A 25,516-nucleotide genomic window follows, 5' to 3' on the forward strand; every position below is an offset into this window, starting at 1 on the left:
GAATTTCTGGGAATTGACACAATAATTTGAGTGTCGTCAACATATGACACTGCCTTCATCCCAAATGCTTGATTTATTGCTCGACGGGGGCCACATAGAGCGTGGGGTTCAATGAAGAGCCATGTGGCACTCCACATGGCAGTGAAAAAATCTCTCAGTAGAGGTGCTGTACCTTCAACTTTTGAGATCTCTCAGAAAATCCAGAGCTTGATAAAAAATAGCCAAACCTTGGAGACGTTCTAACAGCAGTAAAGCAGAGATGGTATCAAATGCTGCAGATAGATCCAAGAGTATCGAGCCACACCCTGTCCTTCATACACTTACCGCTTAATGCAGACTGTGGCTGAGATCAGTGCGGTTTCTGTTTCATGATATTTTCTAAAACCGATAATAGAATCATTCAGCCAATGCTGCTGTTCTGCAATATCCATCAGATGGATATTAAGGTGCTTCTTCAGAATCTTTGCTGGACAGAAAAGCAGAGATATTTGACAATAGTTTTTACAGTCTGTAATATACAGATTACACATTTCTTTAGGAGGGGAATAATACTTTCCTCCCTTCAACTCTGGGGGTGAGACCGGAAATTATCACTTTATTAAAAGTAATTTGTTTATTGTGTGGGTAATAAAAATCATTGTCAACAAAACATCTTCACAGACACATAATATATAAAAACAGAGAACTCTGTACTGCAAACATTATTGCCAGTTGAACCAATACATTCATAAATATATCTTAAAATCTAACATATATGCAATAAAAACTAATTCCAAGATAAAACAAATTAATTTTTTATTAAAAACGTCAATAATTACTATAGCAAGATATTGCACATTTTGCGAATTAAAGTATCAACGTGCATAATTAGTAATTCCATAGCTCAAGAACAATAATAAAGTGCATCAATTAGGTTAGACCCCAGGGTTGTCTCAATTATTACATTGCTTAATTATTAACCGTATAGCATTTAAACTTGTTCTACTCGTTATTAAACAATACAGAGGATGACTTGGGCTCAGGTGAAACAAATTATGTTATACATATTAATTCCATTGATGAAACAAAGTTATATATATTATTTTTTTTCTTTTTAAAAGCAAACAATAACAGTTACTACAGCAAGATATTACACCTATTACTTTATTCATCAAATTGGAAAGAGGATGGCCTATGGTGCTGGCTGCCAGATGAAGAACTGCAGGCGGGCAGGCTTCATGGTATGACCCGGATTTTGTGTTAAGAAGATATTGTTACACCATCTTAGGGGTGAGAGTTAGGAAGACAGATAGTATTTTAGTCTCTTGGTCTGCTTGAACGGACATCCCTTGAGATGTCGGTTGAGGCCCTCTTGTTGGGATTGGCTGCATAGATGAATTGGGAGTTGCTTCAAATCCTTCATGGATATCTACTATCTTAGAATGAAAGAAATGTGCTAACCGGTTGCAAAATAGTTGGGAGCCCTCAGGCTCTCCAGTGAGCTGCATGATGGAGATCTGTTGCACTACCCTGAAGAGTTCTCCAGCAGATGTGACATTTTAAAATGGTTGTGTGCAGTATTTGGAATTTTCCTCAGTTGAAGCCAGTTTGTATTCCTTAATATGCTTCCTAAAGGTGATTTTTTCTTGCTCTTTTGGTTTTTCCTCCATGAACGTTTTTTACAGTGACATGCCCGCTTGAGCGTTCTGAGCCTGTCATTATACCAGGGTGCTGATGGAGAGACTCTTTTTTGAGAAATTGCCCTAAGAGGGGCTAACTTGTTGGCTGCCCTCTCCAGCCAATCTGCAAATTCCCCTGCCTCCATATCTAAGTACTCTGGGATTTCAAAAGGTATGCTATTTAATGTTCTATAGAGAGTTTCGGCAGATACTCCTTCCAAATTCTGGACCTAATCGTGATGTGAGGGGGGTTGACTGCCTTTGACTGAAGATGGGGATGTTAAAGAAAAGGCTAACACACTGTGGTTAGACCAACTAATGGGGTGACTGATTTATAGGCCAGCCTATTATCATTAGTAAAAATACCTTCCAGTGTGTGACCCACCCTGTAAGTAGGGGGCGAATACCAACTGCGTCATACTTTGATTCGAGAGAGCTTTTGTAAGAGAGCGTGAGTCTTGGTGGTCAGACTCTTCGAGATGAAAATTAAAATCACCCAAGATGGTCAAGCATTTACTAGCTAAGAAAGTTTCTAATAGGAATTTAAGCTCCTTTGGAAAAGGGGATCTGGGTCCTAAAGATCAGCACACCTCCAAATAAACAAGTGGCTGTTAGAATACGTTTGAAGTGGAGAGCTTCACATACTTTTAGAGCATATCCATATTCCATTAAGCATTTAGGATGTGATTTGAACACAAAAGCCAGACCCCCACGAAGCTGCACAGCCTTGTCTTTCCGCAGTATTGAGTAATTAGACAGAATAGCATGTATTATTTCATGACCGGATGCTTCATTAGCCCAGGTTTCAGTCACAAAGACCCAGTCAGGTTCAAATGCTGCCAAGAAAACCGCAAATTCAAATTTATGTTTTATAAGGGAGCGTGAGTTTATGAGGAAACCATTATATTTCTTTTCACAGATAGGGACAGAGTTCCTTATATTTGGGTTCGGTGTAGATGTCATATGTACCTAGGGATTCTTTTGAAGGTAAGTCATATGGAAACCACATGAGGCACAATTACATCACTACTGCTCAAATAGGTCCAGGAAAAGACCACGATGCAGGAGGGGATCTCCCATCTCCCTCTATGCTTTAATAACAAATCTCTGGTGTAACTGATCATTAATTCCTTTTTCCCCTCTCGAGGACCAGGGGTCCGGGTGCTGGGGGCAGTCCGGAGGCAGACAGATGCAGACGGGCTTGCCTTTGGTGTAGCTTTGGTGCACCAGCAGCTCACCCGCTGCATGCATAGGCTGTTCGTCTGCGTACACAATTCCCTTTTAATGTAGTGTCTAGTCGAGACACTAGAGCCCTGGGTGACAGTGTTCTCGCCTCCCTGGAAGTGCTACCAAGTGCTGCTTCCCTCCACAGCAATCATGCCGACTGGCTCATGGCAGACCAGGGAAGTAGGAAATGCCCCAAACAACAAGACTAGCAAGAATGAAAAGGTAAGTAAAATAATAAAAAACCTCTATTTACAGTCTCTAAAATCATGCATACTGCAGGTATGTGCGTGCTGCCGTCGGGAAGCGAGTGTACCGGACGGTTTGTGAACTACTGAAGTCTAAACATTAATTATTAAGGCATAGTTAATAGTGGCCACTGTGAATAAGGGGCTTGAAGTTTGGACATCACATTCCTTGAAATGTTAGCCCATTGAAAAGAAGTGTTAGCTCGAGAAAACAGGGAAATCTCACTTTCAAGTGTTGTCCATTTAAAAGCATTTAGAGGTATTATCTAAGCACACCTCAAATTTTGACCTGCAAGGGATATCTGTCCTTAAAAGCTGTTCCTCAGTGCATCAGTTGTACGACTCTGTGACTCAGGCCCAGCCTAGGCCATGATTATGAATGAGCACTGGAAAGTAAAACTGACTGCAGGACGTTAGAGGCAATGACATAGATCCTATTTAGATAAAGATAAGTTACAACTGAAAATGGCATTAAACATCTATAAAAAGGAAATTACAAAAGCTAAAGAAAGCTACTATACGAGAACCATCACCAAAGCAGTTCAAAAAGAGTATTTGACATAGTGAAAGAACTAACGTACACAGTCTTTGTAAAGCAATCAGTAGTACCATCACAAGAACTGTGCAATAATTAAGCCAACCTTTTTCGCAATAACATTGATCGGATCCTAAATGGCTTATAAAGGGACAGCAATCCTGAGCAGGCAAAGAACCTATGAACTATGGTGTACCAATGAACCTTACTCTTACGACTATTGATGACATGCAGTGGTAAGGGCTTCACAGTAAGCTGGATAGAGTGGAGTTGTCAAAAGAGGAAGAGTTCATACTACTAGCTATGTCAATCTCATCCGGCTTCCTGCTAGACCCAATTCCACCAAGGATCTGGAAAGATAGAGAGACTGAACTCTACCCAGACCTACTAAACATTTGTAAACAATCCTAAGCCACTATAACAGTACCACCTGCCTGTAAGAAAGAGCTAGTTACACCTTTATTGAAAAAACCTCTGGCCAATGTCTAGGACCCTAGTGACTACTGTCCAATCTCTCAGGTTCAGTACCCAGTCAAGATTGTAGAAAAATATACCAGTAAAATATTAGCCGGCTTTTTAGAACAAAATGATGTACTAGACTCAGAGCAAATGGGCTTTAAATCGGCCCATGGCACAGAAACAGCACTTATCCTGGAGCCGGATGAAGTGAGGGTGAGGGTTGAGGGTGGTCAAGTGGCAGTCCTGATTTTACTAGACCTATTGGCTGCTTTTGACAAAGTCAACTATCAGATCATACTCAACAGACTAAAGGAGATCAGTGTGGAGGGCATCTTCTTGAACTGGGTTGACTCCTTCTTATCTGAAAAATGTAAAGCAATCTCTTTTCTACCCTTTTGGTCAGAGTTCAAATATATCTCACAGGGAGTGCCAAGGTTCAGCCTTAAGCCCCATTCTTTTAAATATATATCTACACACACTGCTGACCTTGACTCCATCTTTTTTGTTGACATTCATCAACTTTGCAGACAGTTAGAATTTAGGGTCTCTAGTTGGTAGTGGTATTCAGCCTATCCAAGTAGGAACCCTTCCTTCTAGTCAGGAAGAGTATAGTACACTCCTCCGTTTGCCTGTGCTCACCCTCTGGTAGCTTGGAAAAGAACAGTCAGGCAAAAGTGCAGAGGCAATGTGTAAAGCATTTGTATATAACCCACAGTAACACAGTGAAAACACCACAAATGGACACCATACCAGTTTGGAACAATAAAGTATGTGTATCTAAACCAAATAAGACCAAAATGACAAAAATCCAACATACAGATATCAAACTATGGTTTTTAAAAGGTAAAAACAGTTCTGTCTAACTATGGATGTGTCACTTTTGGCACAAAGTATCTTGGATGCGTAAAAATCAGCCCCGTGGAGGGTGATGTGTTAGCTCTTTACACGCAGGGAAGGTGATGCGTCAGTTCCTTGCTCCACAGAGGTGATGTGTTGGTTCCTTCCTGCCACGCAGGGGAGGTGATGCATCGGTTCCTTATTGGAGTAGAATAGATGCGTTGGTTTCTTACTGTGCAGAGAGGTGATCCGTTGGTTTCGTACCACGACCCCAGCGTTTTATAGTTTCGCTGCACAAGTGCAATGTGTGGAAAATCCAGGCACGCTGAAGGCGTTGCAGTGGCGGCAAACCAGGTGCTGCGTCAATTTATCCAACTGCTAACCAGCGATGTGTTGATTCTTCTTGCGTGTATGTGGGTGTTGATGTGTCACATCCTAGTGGAACAAACTTCTTGTGGTACACCTCTGAAATTTGGTGGCTCCAGCTGATGACATGAATCAAAGTAAGTTTGCCTATTCAATCTTATTGTTTTGGGCATATCGCCTTCTTCCATGTTGGCTTGGACTTGAACTGGGAATGTGCAAACTGGCACTGAGTATTAGTGTGATGCATGGATTGTTATGTTAGTGCAAATGTTGACTGACAAGTATTGATCAAATGGTATAAGCATAGGACTTCATGATTAAAGGGTAGGACATATTTGGAATTCATGTTTGGGAACTTGAAATAAACAAAACCTACGTGGAAATCCTTTATGTTGACACAATATTTTGATATTCTGTCATTGTCAAGTTATGATGGAATTAAAAAACTAAATTGATAGAGTTGAGATATACAACACCAGTCTATGATGTTTTGACTACATTTATTGTGCCAAACGTGATCAAATTAAAGAGGATGAACATAACTTAAGCAAATCAAAAAGTTAAGAAGTCAGTCATGGTGATTGAATGAATGAATGTATTTAGAATTTATAGAGAGCCTGCAGTAGCCTCTTGTCAGGTTCACGAAAGTTAGGACCAGGTGGGCTTCTAGCTCTGGCTAAAGTGCCACGTCTTCAGATTTCTGATTGAAACCAAATTTGTTTGAAGTTGAATGTCCGAAATACTACTGGCATCAGAAAGGTAAATATGTCGAGAAAGAGTGAATGATAGGCACACACTGGAGGAAACTAGCGTTGAGGTTTCTTGGTGATCTGTAGGGATGTCCCCTAGATCCACACTGCAGGTGTTGGGGGGATGCAGGTGGATCTTCTGGTGACAAGGCCGTTCTTCCTGTGGGCGATGTAGATGGCACTGATATTGTAGGACAACAGAAGAGGTAGATGGTGCTCAGAAAGCCCTGCTCAAGTGGGTGTAAATGTCCAGCAGCACCCCAAACAGGGAGTCCATATTATGGGCCTCCGTCTGGTGGTGTATGTAAAGAAACGCACCCAGGCAAGCAATATGACTACTGGCACAAGTAAGATGGCAAACAGAACAAAGTTAATAGTACACAACTGAATTAGCATATAAAGTACATTTTAATAAATTTCATAAAAGACGTCATGAATGAACTCATTGACATACTGATAAAATTTGATAAAAAGCTAGATTCATTATCACATATACATTGATTTTATAAAAATTATGATATAGGTGAGGGATGGTTTCCTGTCTACACGTTTTGACACGTTGAAGGTGTCTTCCTCAGGACTTTACCATCATGATGCTGTAAATAAATAAATAATCTTTTAAATTTCTGTCTTTATGCTAAACAGTTGATAATGCTAACTACAGTTTTCCGATTTCTAGAGGCCAGTAATATGTTCAAATTTCATGATATACCGCATGACATTGGTACAAAATAATAATAATAATAATAAATATCAAGCAGACATTAATAGAGAAACAGTTCACATTTCATCTCACATTTGTCACAACTTAAATACATGGAACCAAATAGTATACATATTTACATTTGTATTATTGGACAAAGCAGTTGATATCCCATATAGCATTTGCCCTGATTAAGAGCACATAGAGAAAAAAATAATAAGAATGCCCTTCAGATACTAAGCATTGAAGTGGAAAAGGAAAAAGAAAAAGAACTGGTGTTTATTTACTCATTATGGATATTGTATTTGTTAAGTTCAATCTATTTTAGGTTGTGAATACATAACAAGGGGAGGGGGAGGCCTATTTATACATCATATTTTCAGACAAGGTATGTCATCACGATGATATTTTTAGTGAGGTACCTGCATTTATGGTGAAGAGATCGATGATATAACACTACAATAGCTTGTGTGGTCTCTGATAACGATTGTCTATACATTTATAGGATAGAAATAAACATTGATTCTATCTTAGTTTGATGTTTACATGGTTAACCTCCTTAACAATAGTTACAGTATCTTCTTTACTTCTCACCTGTTTTTAGGAGTTTCGATGACTACTTGGTGTGGAATTCTTTTGAATAATCCTTAATAGGACCTGCAGTTTCTTACTCGAATGGGGTTACAGTTGCCAACTATCTGAAATTTGAACAGAGATAAAGTAAAGAGCTTGTTTCTAAATAGTTGCAATGAATGTGGCAGTATTGTTATTTCTCTTACCTTTCTTTCTCGGGGTAATATAATAACAAGGTGACGGAGTTGAACGACTATCCAGCCTAATGGGGTGTAATCCTGTTCAGAATACCGGCTCTCTAAAATATAAGAATGGCCGTATGTAGATACAGGTATAGAACGCTACGTCAAGATAGCAGAGTATTGGTAACGTGCACCTCATATCTATTTCTTACCTGTTCAGGACAAACCAGAGATGTATCAGGGTTACATAGTTACCCGGGTAGATGTTGTTTTAAGATTGTTTGGCAGTTTGGCAGCTATCTGCAATTAAATAACTATGCATGAGAAACTATGCTTTTTAATGATTGAAAAAATTGTACGGACTTTATGCTTCTTACCCATGTTAATGCTGAAACAATTTGAGTTTATAATCAAACCGGATGACGGGATTGTTGGATTTTAGTCGTGATTCGTAGACCAATCGTTGTCTAAAGGTAAAGTAGTATTAAAGGTCGTTAGCGATTATAGCACTAATTAAACGGCAATGATGAACACATCTATTTTAATTACTTCTTACCCATATGCGGCGAAGTAAAACTGTGCCGGAAAAGCATTGCTTGTCAAGTAGTTACAGTTTTCGATATCAGACATCCGGCTGCCTAGGGTTTAAAAATAGCCGTGTATAGAGGTTACTATTGCAGTATACTTGGCAGTTTTATAATTTCAAGAAGCGCGAGGTTCTATTTAACCTCTTACCTGTAATGCGCGAAAGAACGACGTGCCGGATTAACACGAACAAACGACCACGGCCTCAGCAAAAGAATCTGAATTGGTTGCGTTGGTTTGTTTATACAATGCGTTACGCCATTGGTTATCAGAATTACCTAATCTCTTAAAGGTGTATCACTTAAATCGTCATATATTACTCAATATGGGTCCTAAAGTATGAGTAACAGGTAATGCCTGGTATGGCGCAGAAAACGAATAAGGGGAGAGCGGGGCTGGGGCGCCGGTGGACCCAAAAAATATTGATTTATTTGACGCATTAACTTGAACATATAATTTTTAATTATTAGCATAATCTAATATAATTTTATTTATTGGTCACTCTAAAGAATGGCGTTCTCCCACGGTAATTCATTATTCAAACCATGGGTGAAAGTCCCCAGGGAAAAGATCCAAAATACTTCTTTCTTTTTCCTGATTTTATCACCACCGTTGTTATTTGGTGTGTGTATCTTTTCCAAGATGCGCCATCTGATGTCAGATAGGGAATGTTGGAAATCACAAAAGTGGTTCAAAAGTGGAGCTGTTAATTTGCGCGTTCTGATGGCGGACCTGTGCTCTGTGAGATGGGTTTTTATAGCGCGGGAGGTTTCACCCACATAGCCCAAATTGCATGGGCGTATGATAAGATATATTATGTTACATGTATTACATGTCCATAACTCTTTTGCTTGTATACTGAATTGGTTGAAGATGTATGTTTCTCCTGGTATGATGCCGTCACAAGACTGGCAAGAGCCACACCGGGAAGTGCCCTTAACAGCATTGGCACCTTGTATTGATTTTTGTAGAAAAGGGGTTTTGGTAGTTACTGTAGTATACCTTGATCGAACTACTAGGTCTTTTAGGTTTTTATTACGTCGGTGTGCAAACAGTGGTATTTTATGTTTGGGTGGTGACGAGTCTATATTCAGTAGATGCCAATTGGCATTGATGACTTGCTTAACTGTGGCATTCAGCGTAGAGTGCTTCGTGATGCAAACTAGTTTTGGTTCTTGTTCTTTTTGTGACATGAGTGAAGCATCTCGATCATAGAATCAGGCTCTTTTATATGCTTCTCTGACGAGACGATGTGGATAGCCTCATTCAAGAAATTTTTGTTTCATTATTGTCGATTGCGAGTCATAGTCCTTGAGGTTTGTACAGTTTCTTCTCCTCCGTCAGGTGGTTGCACTCCCTCTGCTCTATCTCCTAGAGCTCAGTGAGTACCTGGTGGTAGGATCCTAAGACTTAGTCACTAGTGGTCTGGTGTCACTGTTCTTAATGGACTCAATATTGTGGCCCACAAGTGTCACTGGAGCTTTTTGCCCAGACTGACCTGGAGTAGCAGGCTCCCCGAGTCTCCCCAAATCACCAGGAGTGCTGTTCTCACTGTAGGCTTGATAATGGGCTGGAGTGGAGGTTCCTTCAGTGACTGGAACCTGCCCACATCTTTGACCTGTGGCCTTTTGGGAAATGGAGAACATTTTTATTTGAATAAGTGTGTATTTTACATTCTAATCTTTTGAGACAAAAAATGTAGGTACCTAAAAGAGAAAATAGATTATTGTGATGATAGCTTTCAGGGGTACTGAAAATATTAGGTATTCCCGTCAAGCCTTCAGTACATAGGATCTGTAAGACCTTCTCCTCCCAAGGAATGAATAGTATTGAGGGCCTGGGAGAACTACAACGAGTCCTGTTGGCCTCCATGTGACACTTTGAGGCCAGGTAAGGCACTCTCTCTCGCAGGTCGTTCCACCTCTTCCTAATTTCCTGCTGTCTGAGCAGGTTGTTAGCTACATCATTCACTTTTTCGACTCTTCTAGCTCACATTTGCCTTTTTTGTTAAAGGGGTATATTTTGGAATTGGGCTAAAAACTATTGTGGCTCTACTCTTAGCATTTCATCCACCATGACTGACAATTCTCCCTCAGTAAAATATGAATTTGTGGCACTGTGCACAAAATCAAAAGATAAGTAAATTATTAACCACAAGATACCAAAAGAAAGGGGATAAAGGGACAGGTGACAAGGAGAATGAAAAACAAAAAACCTCACTTCACTGGCAGAGCCTCTGGGGTCAAAAGTCATGGTGGAGCCAGAATGGCAAAGGATCATGGTCTGAAATGTGGTGTATTTTATAGTCTGGTATGAAGGTGTTTCCATTTGGCTAATTGACATCAAGTGTGTTCTGCATCCATCCAATGGCCACAGTGATGGTGTGTTGTTGAGCGCAAACCCCAACAGACCCAGGCCGTCAGCGAACCGCTGCTAGTAGACCGCCAGCACAACTGTGAAATCTAAATCGGCTCGGCGGGAACCCGCCACCCTGTCGGTGACAAAATAGTATTTACCTGCATTGAAATGCCCCATGTTGACCACGTGAAATACTCTGCCAGCATGGATGGGGATGCAGCCTGCATGCATCTAAAAATGACAGGTGAAAGACCTTCAACTCTGGGTAGTACAAGAGACCACAGCTGTGGTGGGATTGAGGTAATACCACCAAGATCGAAATTAAGCCTTTAGTTTGGCCTTCTATAAATTCCTCTGATAATGCTAGTCCAGATATCTTGTGTGTACAGATTCAGGTTAAGGGGTGAATGGAAGGCAAAAATATTACCTGTTCATCTGTGCCAGGTTTGTCTGTTTCCTAGCGTGTAACGTGAATCCTATTCTAGGTAAGTCATAGGTGAAATTCAAAGGACACCTGTTTGTAGTCTGTGCTCCATATGAGAATCTAAAAACTATAGTGATCTGATTAGGCAAGAGAGCTTTTTTTCCCATTCCTCATCTCAGTCAGGGTGGAATAGTATCGGTCCCATGAGACAAAGTGATTTGATTTGCTCGCCTCAATTTGAACAGAAATGTTACGGTCGCCATTACAGGACTCCGGATCTCAGTCCTCAGGTCCTGAAGTTCTTATAGTGCAGAATAGGGACACCCTGATCCCCTAGCACTCATAGGCGGATGTGCAAGGTCCCCCAGGAGGCACAAAATAAAAACATTCATACCTTGGTACAAAGATGCTCCTGTGGGACCCAGTATAGCCCTCCCATGAGGTACCAAGGTACTCCAATGGGAGTCATACCGCAGGACCATGCAAGGTTCAGAGAGTGAAGCTAGCATGGGGCCTCAGTACTATGGAGGTAACCCTTAGGCACTGTACTGTGGAAATACCACAGTTCCCCAAAACAGGAAAAAAACTAAAAATAAACTTCTGGGGTGCGAATCTGTGTTTGAGGGGGTGTGCCTGTCCAAGGGAAATTAAATGCATGTTAATTGCATGCAATGCCATCAACACAACACCAGGTGAGGCTTGTGTGCCTGGGAGGGGCTAGGCACAGGACCTGGCATCTGGCTGGCACTGCAGGCAATCCCACTGTGCATACGGCCAAAGGCTTTGTGCAGTGGGGAAGATGGATGCTGGCAGGGGGTCAGCAATGAGTTATAACGGGGTAAACCCTAAGAACTCTCTGACCTGAGTCAGTCAATCAGGTACATATGAAGGTGGTCGGAGTCTATTGCTTTCATAGGCATCAAATGTCACAAATACCACAAATCAAGATTATGTAACTTAAATCATAAACAGTCCATAAATGCAGTGCATATTTTATTTAAGCACATCGTAAGTAGGATACTTGGTATCAGTCATTGAGTATCAGAATTTATGAAATCAAAACTAAAGACATATCAGTTACTTCATTGGATCAAAAATAAATTGGAAAAAACAAGTATGCTCATCATGTATGTGATTTAAAGTTATCAAGAATAAATTACATTCTGGTGTATCAACGCGCTCTTAGTGAACAGGAAAAAGAGGTAGTTAGAGGGGATGGGTGTGATGGGATATAAGTGGGGACCGGGTAAAGGTGTTGTGACCATAAAACAATCACAGTAAAATGGAGTGCAGCCTTTACAGTCTGGTTTAGATCAGTAGTTCCATACTACTCTTAAGCACAGGATCTGTATAAATCCATTGGTTTTTCCTATGCTTAGAGAAATGCTGTGGACTGGTTGTCTACGTTTCGACCCCTGGTTATAAGGGTTATTGGAAACCTCATGCTGGGGTCTTCTTCTGGACACAAATGGAACTGGAGCGCCTACAAATAATACAATTACAATGAATGTATCAACCCACTGAAAAGGAACAGTCGTGCACTGGGACTAGATTAAAAATAAAGTACATACTTTACGTGGGGCCAGTTCAATGGCCGTTAGGATAGGACCTTCCTGGGTTCCTATGTTGTGGAGTATAGCCTGCAATTATTTAAAGGATCAAGATTACAATAGGATGTAAAGGGGGTCCCTTAACTCCAAAATGAGCGATGAAGATACCATGGGGGCACTTACTGGGACGTGGTCGCTTTCCAAATAGTTAATCTGTACATTTCAAAGTCGTCGTCTGTCCATCGCTGGTCGTGGGGGTGCGTGGAAAGACTCACTGACCCGATGGTTCTAAAGGATGGGGTAATGACATGGATCAGTCTGTTGTATTCTTAGAAACTTAAATGGAATAGTCCTGCCCGCATTGTGCTTGGGACAAGGACCACGCCAACAGTTAATATAGAAAGTCTGTTCTAACGTTTAACATGTAAGAGGATAAATTGCAAGGTAATACAGGCATGGTCTGGAGCCCAATCTCATATGTTAAATCAATAAGCGGTAAGGGCTGCGTGTTGGTGTGTTACACCATGACTGACTCAGACAATGTCCGGTCTCTCGACCAGTGCGACTCCCGCCAAATGTTAAGGCAGTCTAACTGATATTGTTTTTAAACACGGGACACTGTGACCGAAATAGTACCGCTGGGAACTTAGTCCGAGGAGGAAAAAGACTCGTTAAATGATTCGTATCGCGCCTGATATTAAAACACTCTAACTGATGCAGTTTTTAAACCACGGGACAATGGGAGTGAAATAGTGCGGCTGGGAGTTTAATCCAAGGGGGAAAGAAAATTTGTATCTTACCTAACCTACACCGAGAGGTTCACGTATGCATCTCACTATGACGGCAGCCGATGGGTGTCTGAACTGCCTCGAGGTGCAGACGCTGGATACTGCTCGGAGGCTCGTCGCTGGACAGCCAATCACCGGAGAGTACCCGATTTGGTCTAAGGGAGTGAGGCAAAAGGTCCTGTGTACTTGGTTTTAGGCCTTGGGGAGCGTGCAAACGGTCTAATTTTGTGCCATAAGTTATGCAAAGCCACACTCATAGAGAGGAACCCGCATTGTATTCAGAAAACCATTAGTGGGGGAGAGAAGTTCGTCTCTCTTCATCTCGATGACAAGTATACAGTGTCAGTGTCTCAAAACCAACGCTAGGGATATCCAATGGACATGAATACATATCTATACATAGGATCACATGATAGTTATAGAGTATTGCTGTATACAAATTGATTGCATTTAGAAAGTGATTATACTTATCCATTGAGCATAAATGCATATATATATACACATGAGCACATAGCGATTATGCATTAGTATTGTATTTTGTATAAGTTATAAAATATACATCTAGCATGACGGTGTGTACCTACGGATCAATACCTGTAATGTAGAAGCTATCATTCAAGGTCAATCAGGGTCAATCAAAGCCATCTGGGCAAATGTGGTCTCCAGTTCATTTAAACCATTCTGGACAGAGTCAAAGGACTGCATCCATTTGCATTCTCTTAGATTCAGGACAGAGGGGCAGGGGGTCAGCAGCAGGGCCTAGACAGAGACCAGATCCTGCAACAGAAGGCCAAGTCCTGGAAACAGGCACTACACCCAACCTGATGCTGCATATAGCTGAAGGATGCGTGTAATGGGCATTGGTTTCCTACAGGGTTGGATACAGGCCCTGCATGTAAAGCGAGGCCCTACAGCCAACACATCACTGCACACAGCTGAAGGTTATGTGCAGTGGGGGTTGGCCACCTGCAGGGGGATTCACCACCTGTGAATTTGAATTTGAATTTGAATACAGATTTATAAAGCGCATAGCTACCCTAGGGTGTCCCAGCGCTGACAGGCGACCTATTGTTCCGGAGGGGGGGAAGAGGAGGTAAAGAATTTATGGGAAGAGTCATGTTTTTAGTTGCCTACGGAAGGCAAGTAGATTGTGTTCTCTTCGAATGGACAGTGGAAGGGAGTTCCACAGTTTTGGAGCATTGTAGGAGAACAATCGCCCCCCAGAATGGGTCTTTTTTATTCTGGGGATGCTGGCCAGGGAGAGAGAGTCTGATCTGAGTTGTCTGTTCGACTGAAGGGGTTTGACGAGGGATCTCCGGATCGGCGGGCCTCTGCCTTGCATTATTTTGTGTGAAATGAAAAGGGTCTTAAAGGTGATCCTTTCCTGAATCGGGAGCCAGTGTAGGCTTTTGAGGGCTGGTTTGGCGGAGCATCTGGATGTGGTCCCGGTTAGGAGTCTGGCAGCCTCGTTTTGGGCGTATTGCAGTCTGTTAATGACCGATGCAGGGGCCCCTAGATAAAGGGCGTTTCCGTAAACTAGTCTGGAGTTCACCAGCCCCTGCATGAGCAATTTCCTGGATTGGAAGTGGATCAGGTGGAGGATCTTCCGCGCTGTTTGAATGAGACTGAAGCAGATGCCTGTAGTTTTTCTGGCCTGGGCTTTAAAGTTGAGCTCTTGGTCCAACCAGATACCAAGGCTCTTGACTTCTGATTTGGGGGTGGGAGGTGATCCCATGCAGGGTGGCCACGAGAGGGAAGGAGGGAGTTTGCGTGGATTTCCCAAGAGGAGGATCTCGGATTTCTCTCCGATTAATTTCAGGCGTGATTCGCACATCCAGTGGAAGATGTTCTCAAGACAAGCTGCCAGGTTGTCCAGGCATTTACTCGACTGGTTTAAGGACACCACCAGTTGGTGTCATCGGCACACATGACTGTTTTTATGCCGAATGGGGCTATAATGTCCTCTAGGGGGGACATGTAGACATTAAAAAGTGTGGGGCTCAGGGAGGAGCCCTGGGGGACCCCAAACTGGAGAGGAAGATCTCTGGACATAACTGTGCCATCGGACACCTGAAAGGTTCTGCCTTCAAGGAAGGATTTGATCCAGGACAGGGCGGTGGCAGAAACTCCTACCAAGCTGAGCCGGAGGATGAGGTTGGCATGATCCACCATGTCGAAGGCGGCACTCAGGTCGAGGAGGATCACTGCCACGGATCCTCCTGCGTCTATGATGGTTCTTGCCTCCTCGACCACTGCTAGTAGTGCGGTGTCTGTTCTCTGTCCAGGTCTAAACCCTGTCTGGGATTGGCGCAGGAGATTGTTGGTTTCCAAGAAGAGGGATAGTTGGTGGTTGCCAATTCGCTCGGCTACTTTGCTGATGGCCGGGAGGAGCGAAATGGGTCTAAAATTGGATAGGTCCGTTGGATCGAGGTGTTTTTTTTTTAGAAGTGCCCTGACTGTAGCTTTTTTCCAATTGGCTGGAACAGTGCCTAGTGCAAGGGAAGAGTTAATCAGTTGGGTGAATGAAGGGGCGACAGTGGCGGCGACCAGTTTTAATTTGCTCATGGGGGCTGGATCTGATGGAAACCCGCTTTTAGGGTTAGGTGCAAGTGGCTGTTTTTTTACCATTAGGGTATTCTACCCCCACAGGTGGTCTAGTCAACAGTAGGGGCCTGCCACCCATTGCCTACATTATTCCTGTTTTGTAATTTTTTTCGATGTCAAGGGACTGTCGCAGGAGCACAGATGTCTGTCTTAACTTCCTCTGGAGTCTAGCTGGGCCGCATAGGTCGCAATTGCTGCTGCGGGACTCCAGGTGGACTGCAACAGCTAAAACCTTTTCCTTTGTTATTTTGGCTCCTTGAAGAGGTTGCTCTTAGATCCCCCTCACATGAGCTAGGGAGTCAGGTTACCCCTGTCCTGTCCTCTTCTGTGTTAATTTATCTCATTTTTCAGGACTAGGTGACCAAATGCTGAGTTCTGTAATGGTGCTCGCAACATTTCCCCACAAGTTGTGGCCAGCGAATCAGAACACTTAATCGTGTGGGACTACTCTCTGTACCACAGGATCAGCCAAACAAAATGTGCTATTTTGAATTCTGGTCTAGCAGGACTTCTGTGAGAGTCCTGCAGCACTAGATATGGATATTTGGCGACCATAAATATCTCCAAAATGGCTGAACAGATCTTCACCAAATTACAAAAAGCATATTTTCTAAATAAAGCACTAGCTTTCTGCCAAAGTGTTGTGTAATTCTGTTCAACCACTATTTCTGTAGTGTTTTTTAATAAATCTTTTTATTGACAAAAGAAATAAACCCTTGACAGCATAAAATAAGGGACATAGGGCCCGATGTAGGTAAATGCCATTTACCGATTTTAAAATACCGAATCCTACCGATTCGGTATTTCAGAATCGGTAAATGGTATGTAGGTCACAACATCTGGATTCGTTACCGAATCCTTAACAATTCTTTAATTACCGATTCGGTAAATACCGAATCGGTAATGGCCATTCATTCCTATGGCCTTTGAAGCCCATAGGAATGATTAGGCATTACCGATTCGGTATTTACCGAATCGGTAATTAAAGAATTCACAAGGGTGCAGGGGGTGTCACTTTGACACCCTCTGGCACCCCCAAAACAGGCACAGGTGCCATGTGGCAGGCATACCTGCCCTAAGGGCAGGTCTGCCTGTCACATGTCATAGGTGTGCATGCACACATGTGCATGCACACCGGAATCGGTATTTTACCATGGATTTGTATTCCATGGTAAAATACCGATTCTGTAAGCCATGTGCAGAAGGTACATTGCCTACCTACATTGTATTTTCGGAAATTTTACCGAATCGGGAAATATTACCGAATCGGGAAATATTACGGAATCGGTAATTATTTTACCGATTCGGTACATATTACCGAATCGGTAAATTTACCGATTCGGTAATGATACCGATTCGGTAAAATTTCCGAAAATGTGCCCCTACATCTCAATAGCCCTTTACCGATCGGAAACGGCCAAAAATCGGTATTTTCGGCCGTTTCCGACCGGTAAAGGGCTACCTACATCTGGCCCTTAGTGCATAGGTACCATAACAGCATTGAAATGTCCTTGTGGTCCAACATTTTCATCACATTACAGAACATCAATTGCAACATTTTCATCAATCATATCACGGAGTCATACCATCTTGTGTAGAGGGATCAAGAAACGACTCAAACAACATTCCCCTTGCTTTGTTCCAGTCACCCCAGATCTTGGTCCACTTCTGGGGGCAACCCCTCCCTTCATAGACAACCTTCTCCGTCTGCATACACCAGTCCATATCTGTTTCCCAATCACAGAGTATGGGTATCATGTCGCCCTTCTATGTTCTGGCTATATTATGTTTCGCAACTACATTGCCAAGTGAGACCTATATTCTTTCTTTAGCTGTCAGGTCAGTCGCTTCCCATATGTTCAAAAGGCAAAGACAAACTTCCCACATTTTTGCGGTCACTTTCAAGTCAAGTCAAAGATCTTTATTCAGATTTAAAAAAAACATCCATAAAAGTTCATGTAAATCACAACAATCATCCAATAAAAACACAGTAAAACAGTCATTAAAAAACTAATAAAAGATGACATAGTTTACCATCATTGTACATTACATAAAATGCAGATGTCAGGCAGAAATGATGATTTCAGAAAGTATGCAAGGCTTAAAATGGGATACGCGACAATTAAAAACAATGCGGAGTCAAATAGTTCAGTTTTAACTCCTGCCCTAATCTTGACCCAGATGGATAGGCCCCCACTATATCGGCCCATGGCCGGGAAGGGTACAATTTGGTTATAACAACTATATCCTTATTGAAGCAGGGGGCTGGTGCACCAGGTTTCCTGGAGCATTAAGATATCGAAGTTAGTAACCCAGTTTATCTACTCCTTGATTTTCATTTTTGCATTAAGACCGGCGATGTTCCAACACAGAATGGTCAGATCATCGGGTGGTATGGGGGTAATGATGCCCTGGGGAGATGTTAAAAGGTTAGATGGTAACACAGACGCTCTAAACCCATTAGGCACCATTGCATTGGGGCACTTTCCTCCAATACTGGCATATACTTGGACATTCCCAACACTGGTGTAAATACGTACCCACTTGCCCACATCCCCAGGGACACTGCGAGGAACCCAAAATGCCCATCCTAGCTAACGCAACGCATGTATAATAAACTCTGTGAAGGAGTCTAAGCTGGACCAATTTAAATCTGGAGTGAACCTCAACCTCTCAAGTGCTTTGTGACACTCTTCGTCATCTAGATTTCCCACATCCTCCACTCATTTAGAACTTATCTTTCCTAAGACATCTGGGGAGTTATTTAAAATCTTCCTATAGGTCAAGGAGATTACTTTCTCCTTCAAATAGTCATCTAGTAGCCTATCTTCTAAGGGCGAGGCTGCTGGGAGGTCAGTTTTCATGGGGACGGCTTTATACAATGCGCTATACACCGGCAAGTATCGAAAGGTTTCTCCCGGATTAAGATCGTGCTGACGTTGTAGATCACTAAATGGGACCACCCTGCCCTTCGCCCACAAGTCACCTACTGTTGAGAGCCCAATGAGATCCCACTTGCGAAACCCAGGGCTATGAGCCAGGAGCCACAGTCGATCAGAGTCAAAGAGGGGAGTGGAAAGGGTAATTTTGTTTTTCTGGCCCAAGGCGGCGGTCGCAGTGTGCCACAGTGCAACCGTGGTTGCAGTCAGGGTGAATACTGGGGCATTCCTCCGCCATCCCATAGAGTGCTTATTGGTAAGAGCCATTTATCATATCGTGCCTATCCATCCTATAAGCAGGTTCATTGATCGGCCAATGTACCCAATAATTAGTGACCGCTAGTTGTGATGCCCAGTAGTAACTCCTGAGCGCCAGAAGAGCAATCCCACCATCGCTCCAGCTCTTCCTGAGCTTAGTCAACGTGAAATTGGGGCTTCCAGTGTTCCACAAGAGGGTCCTAAACTCCAATGCTACGTCCTGAAAGTATTTGGACAGGACGGGGAAGGGTATATTTTTTAATCCATAAACAAATCGCGGCAGTCATCTTAAATAGAGCCGCCCTGTCCAATAGCGTAAGGGGCAGCGACTACCAGTGTTGTACATCGGCCTGTAGACGGCATAGAGGTGGGACCAAATTATTATCATAAAAGGCTGACATGGTCCGTCGTAACATAAATTCCTAAATAGCAAAAGCCCTCCGTAACTGTTTTGACACCGCAATGTGCGGGTAGTCTGATCTCAGTCCCAGAAAGGACGCAGATTGAGGACTTATCACAATTTATTGTATAACCGGAATACTTCTGTACTTCTAAACCAGGGTGAATATGTGGAGTTTTCTATGGATGGAGGTATAGGGCCGGGCCAAATACAATAAGATAACATCTGCATAAAATTCTATCTTCCCAATCCTGCGTCCAATTCAATCCTCTGATGAAGGAATCCCCCCTGATCCAGATCGCCAGCGGTTCAAGGACCAAAGTAAATATCAAAGGCATGAGCGGACATCCCTGCCCCATCCCCCTATGCAGGGCGAAGGGTGCCGAACGACCCCCATTGACCGTCACACTTGCCAAGGGTTCCAAGTACAGCAGCCTCACCCAAGACAGAAATTTCAGGCTCAATCTGTTTTGTTTGAACACTGCAAAGAGATAGGGCCATTCTATCAGATCAAATGGCCATTTTGCATCTAGCGACATAATTACTGCGTCTTCTTGTATAGTTTGCGCTCTACCCAGGACCGCATGAAGCCTCGGCAGATTGAGCGCTGTGTTCCTGCCCAGCATAAAACCAGACTGATTAGGATGAATCAATTTATGGAGCAGAGGCGACAAACATGTGTCCAAAATCTTTGCCAATAGTTTCACTTCTGGATTTAATAACGATATTGGCTGATATGACCCACACCGGTCTGGAGGCTTGCCCGGTTTGTGAATCACCACCATATTCGCCAGCCTTTGTGTCTCAGGAAGGCAGCCGGTAACGACGCTCTCTTCATGCATATCTATTAAAAAGGGGGCAATGGTAGATGCGTTAATTTTAAACTATTCGATTGGCAGACCACATGGTCCCATCGCCCAGATTGTAAGGCACCAATTGCCTTGGTAACCTCTTCTGTGGTCAAATCCAACTTGAGCTCCTCTACCTCTGTGCCATCCAACACATGGAGTCTTAGGGTGGACAATAACTCTCTTGCCTCATCTCCTGAATACACACCCGCAGAGGAGTATACTGCTTGGTAGTATTCCGCAAAGGCCCCTGTTATACTATTCCTGTCCTTGACTCGACCCCCACCCTCCGTGACAATCTCTGAAACACACCTGGGGGCCTGCTCACATCGATCCAGCCACGCCAGAAGTTTACTCACTTTATCACCTATTTCATAGACTCAACACTGGGTGGCTTAATAGTAAGCCTTAGCTGCCTCTTCGGCAATATCTCTATATTCCTTCTGCTTGAGGAGCAAGTTATGTTTGAGTTTGGGGGACACTGCACCAACTAGGTCCTTCTCCAGGTGGCTTATTTTGTCTTCTAGGACAAGTAACTGTACCTACTTTTCTTTCTTTTACCTGACAACGGTTTTATATATCTCCCACAGCGTGGAGGCCAAACCCACGGAGCCCACATTTTCTTTGAAATAGTTTTCTGTTGCGTCAATAAGTCCCTCCTGAATCTTAGGGAGACTCAAATACCAGGGGTTAAGCCGCATTTCATTGTTTCTGTATTGTTATCTAGATTTTCCCTATGGGATTTGAACAGACCCCCCACTATTTTCACCCTTCGCTTAACGGGTCATCCTGAAACTTTCCAGGAAGGGCCAAGGTGGAGTGTTTTATTAGAATAATTTAGTGAAGATTTGTCAAATGATACCAAGGTTTTAGGCAAAACCAAAAACATCTTGTAATATAATTTAGCTATGGGTTTCAAGTGAAACATGTCTTGGAATCACTCCCAGTGCATTCTAGTTAATGTGATTCATCTTAAAAAGTATGAAATGAAAGTGAAATTTTTAAAATAAATTAACATTTTTCAAGCGTTGCTCCATTGGAAGAACTGCAAGTTCACTAATAAACACACATTCAAACATTTATTACTACAGTGCAAAAATTAGATGAAAAAATTACTTTTTACTGCTTTATAGAGTTCAAGTAAGAAATTCTTAACATATGGTAACTACTCTTTTAGTAGTCATGAGGATTTTTCGTTGTGAATTTACCATCCTACACAACTTTAATTCATTGACCACATGGCTATTAGGTGAGTCCATGTGTAGAGTTATCATGTCATACAGTCTCTGAGGCAGTAAACGGTATGAACCACAACAAAAGTTGTGCTATGGAAATATAATGGTCAAATCATCGATATTTGCTTTATCTTATTGATATTTACTTTATAATATTACCTTTATTCCTGTTAGGAAATATAGGCATACTCATAAACTCATGTGTCGAAAGTGGATTTCATTAGCAAAAAAGCACAAATAATAATAATAACATATTTTTATAATATATAACAAAAAATAGCACATAAACATAATACCTTCAGAAAATGTGTAAAAAATACACATAACTTTAAAAATCAATATAGTTAAATACTATGGGGCTTATTTTGATGTCGGATCCCAACGGCCTAATCACGATGCAACAGCTTACTCCCATTTCTCTATTGGAGCTCGTGTTACGTCAAAAGCTGCCACTAGATGCAGGGATGAACAAGGGGGCACCAAAGGGGCCCAACCAGAGGACCCTGCTAGGGGCCCCCAAACATGCTATCCAACAGGGTTTTCATGACGGAAATGCCGGCATGGAAACCCTGCGGGAAACAGTGTATCGTAATCCAGAAGGCAGGAATGCCTTCCATTTGGATTACATGCTGGTCTCTGACTGGCAGACGGGCTCCTGGAGCCCATCAGAAGCCACCCAGAATGACCACGGAAAACTACCGACTTGAGGTCGGAGGCTTTTTGACACTCATTGTATTCGGTCTTAAATGTTAAATCACAAAACATTTATTATACACATAAAATACGTAGTATATAAAAACATTATATTAGTATTTTATATGAAGTAATAAACCACATTACCATTGAATATTATTAATTTTAAAAAAATTGCAACTGGATTCAACAATTATAAATCATACTTGATGATATGTAACAAAAATGTATATTTAAAATAGGAACAAACATGACACAATAATGTCATTATTAAATAATTAAAGAAAGAAAATGTTATAAATATATATCTAACAAACGTTAGGGGTAAATGCACAGCTTAGGTCGACGTGTTTACATTGCAGGATTCAGATACACAATGCCCACATAATGAAAACACATTAAAACAACTATTTTATCAAATTTAACTTAAAGATTAGGGCCTAGATGTATCATCGTTCCTATTTGCGATTTCTTAATAGCGATTTTTAGAGAATGGCTATTTAGAAATCACAAAATGGGATGTATGTTTAAAATCACAATTTTTTTGCGATTTCTTAATATTCTTTATTTGCGAATTCGCAAGTTGCGAATTCGCAAATAAGGAATAATTTCCCATTCATTCCTATGGGCCAGGAGGCCCATAGGAATTATTGTGAAATACATCTCATTTTGCGATTCGCAATTTGCTAATCGCAAAATGAGAATTATTTCAAGGGTGCAGGGGTGTCTCAAGGACACCCTGCTGTACCCCTGAAATCGATTCAGAAAAGGGGGTGGTGATGAACAGAGTGTCTGAATTAAGCAGACCACTCTTACCCAGTCCAAAGATCAGGGCTTGATCCATCACCGTTATTTATCTCACTGCACCATCCCAGCTCAGAACCTGGCTATATGCAAATCAGTCTGTCCCTGGCCCAGTGCATCATGGGAACAGGGCAGACTAAACTACCAAGCCAATTCTTTACCAGAAAGGAGACAAGCTACCGGGGACCGGTTTCTGGCATTTCAGCGGTCTTCGGCCCGGCTTGCTTGAATCCTGATGGTGCAGTGAGAAAGGGACTCATGTCTGAGTATACCCTGCCACACCTATAGTGGCCAAAAACGATTCAGAAAAGGGGGTGGTGATGAACAGAGTGTCTGAATTAAGCAGACCACTCTTACCCAGTCCAAAGATCAGGGCTTGATCTATCACCGTTATTTATCTCACTGCACCATCCCAGCTCAGAGCCTGGCTATATGCAAATCAGTCTGTCCCTGGCCCAGTGCATCATGGGAACAGGGCAGACTAAACTACCAAGCCAATTCTTTACCAGAAAGGAGACAAGCTACTGGGGACCGGTTTCTGGCATTTCAGCCGTCTTCGGGCCGGCTTGCTTGAATCCTGATGGTGCAGTGAGAAAGGGACTCATGTCTGAGTATACCCTGCCACACCTATAGTGGCCAAAAACGATTCAGAAAAGGGGGTGGTGATGAACAGAGTGTCTGAATTAAGCAGACCACTCTTACCCAGTCCAAAGATCAGGGCTTGATCCATCACCGTTATTTATCTCACTGCACCATCCCAGCTCAGAACCTGGCTATATGCAAATCAGTCTGTCCCTGGCCCAGTGCATCATGGGAACAGGGAAGACTAAACTACCAAGCCAATTCTTTACCAGAAAGGAGACAAGCTACCGGGGACCGGTTTCTGGCATTTCAGCCGTCTTCGGCCCGGCTTGCTTGAATCCTGATGGTGCAGTGAGAAAGGGACTCATGTTTGAGTATACCCTGCCACACCTATAGTGGCCAAAAACTATTCAGAAAAGGGGGTGGTGATGAACAGAGTGTCTGAATTAAGCAGACCACTCTTACCAAGTCCAAAGATCAGGGCTTGATCCATCACCGTTATTTATCTCACTGCACCATCCCAGCTCAGAACCTGGCTATATGCAAATCAGTCTGTCCCTGGCCCAGTGCATCATGGGAACAGGGCAGACTAAACTACCAAGCCAATTCTTTACCAGAAAGGAGACAAGCTACCGGGGACCGGTTTCTGGCATTTCAGCCGTCTTCGGCCCGGCTTGCTTGAATCCTGATGGTGCAGTGAGAAAGGGACTCATGTCTGAGTATACCCTGCCACACCTATAGTGGCCAAAAACGATTCAGAAAAGGGGGTGGTGATGAACAGAGTGTCTGAATTAAGCAGACCACTCTTACCCAGTCCAAAGATCAGGGCTTGATCCATCACCGTTATTTATCTCACTGCACCATCCCAGCTCAGAACCTAGCTATATGCAAATCAGTCCGTCCCGGGCCCAGTGCATCATGGGAACAGGGCAGACTAAACTACCAAGCCAATTCTTTATCAGAAAGGAGACAAGCTACCGGGGACCGGTTTCTGGCATTTCAGCCGTCTTCGGCCCGGCTTGCTTGAATCCTGATGGTGCAGTGAGAAAGGGACTCATGTCTGAGTATACCCTGCCACACCTATAGTGGCCACAAACGATTCAGAAAAGGGGGTGGTGATGAACAGAGTGTCTGAATTAAGCAGACCACTCTTACCCAGTCCAAAGATCAGGGCTTGATCCATCACCGTTATTTATCTCACTGCACCATCCCAGCTCAGAACCTGGCTATATGCAAATCAGTCTGTCCCTGGCCCAGTGCATCATGGGAACAGGGCAGACTAAACTACCAAGCCAATTCTTTACCAGGAAGGAGACAAGCTAGCGGGGACCGGTTTCTGGCATTTCAGCCGTCTTCGGCCCTGCTTGCTAGAATCCTGATGGTGCAGTGAGAAAGGGACTCATGTCTGAGTATACCCTGCCACACCTATAGTGGCCAAAAACGATTCAGAAAAGGGGGTGGTGATGAACAGAGTGTCTGAATTAAGCAGACCACTCTTACCCAGTCCAAAGATCAGGGCTTGATCCATCACCGTTATTTATCTCACTGCACCATCCCAGCTCAGAACCTGGCTATATGCAAATCAGTCTGTCCCTGGCCCAGTGCATCATGGGAACAGGGCAGACTAAACTACGAAGCCAATTCTTTACCAGAAAGGAGACAAGCTACCGGGGACCGGTTTCTGGCATTTCAGCCGTCTTTAGCCCGGCTTGCTTGAATCCTGATGGTGCAGTGACAAAGGGACTCATGTCTGAGTATACCCTGCCACACCTAAAGTGGCCAAAAACGATTCAGAAAAGGGGGTGGTGATGAACAGAGTGTCTGAATTAAGCAGACCACTCTTACCCAGTCCAAAGATCAGGGCTTGATCCATCACCGTTATTTATCTCACTGCACCATCCCAGCTCAGAACCT

Source organism: Lissotriton vulgaris, chromosome 3_1 (assembly GCF_964263255.1).
Source record: "Lissotriton vulgaris chromosome 3_1, aLisVul1.2, whole genome shotgun sequence".
Taxonomy (NCBI): Eukaryota; Metazoa; Chordata; class Amphibia; order Caudata; family Salamandridae; genus Lissotriton; species Lissotriton vulgaris.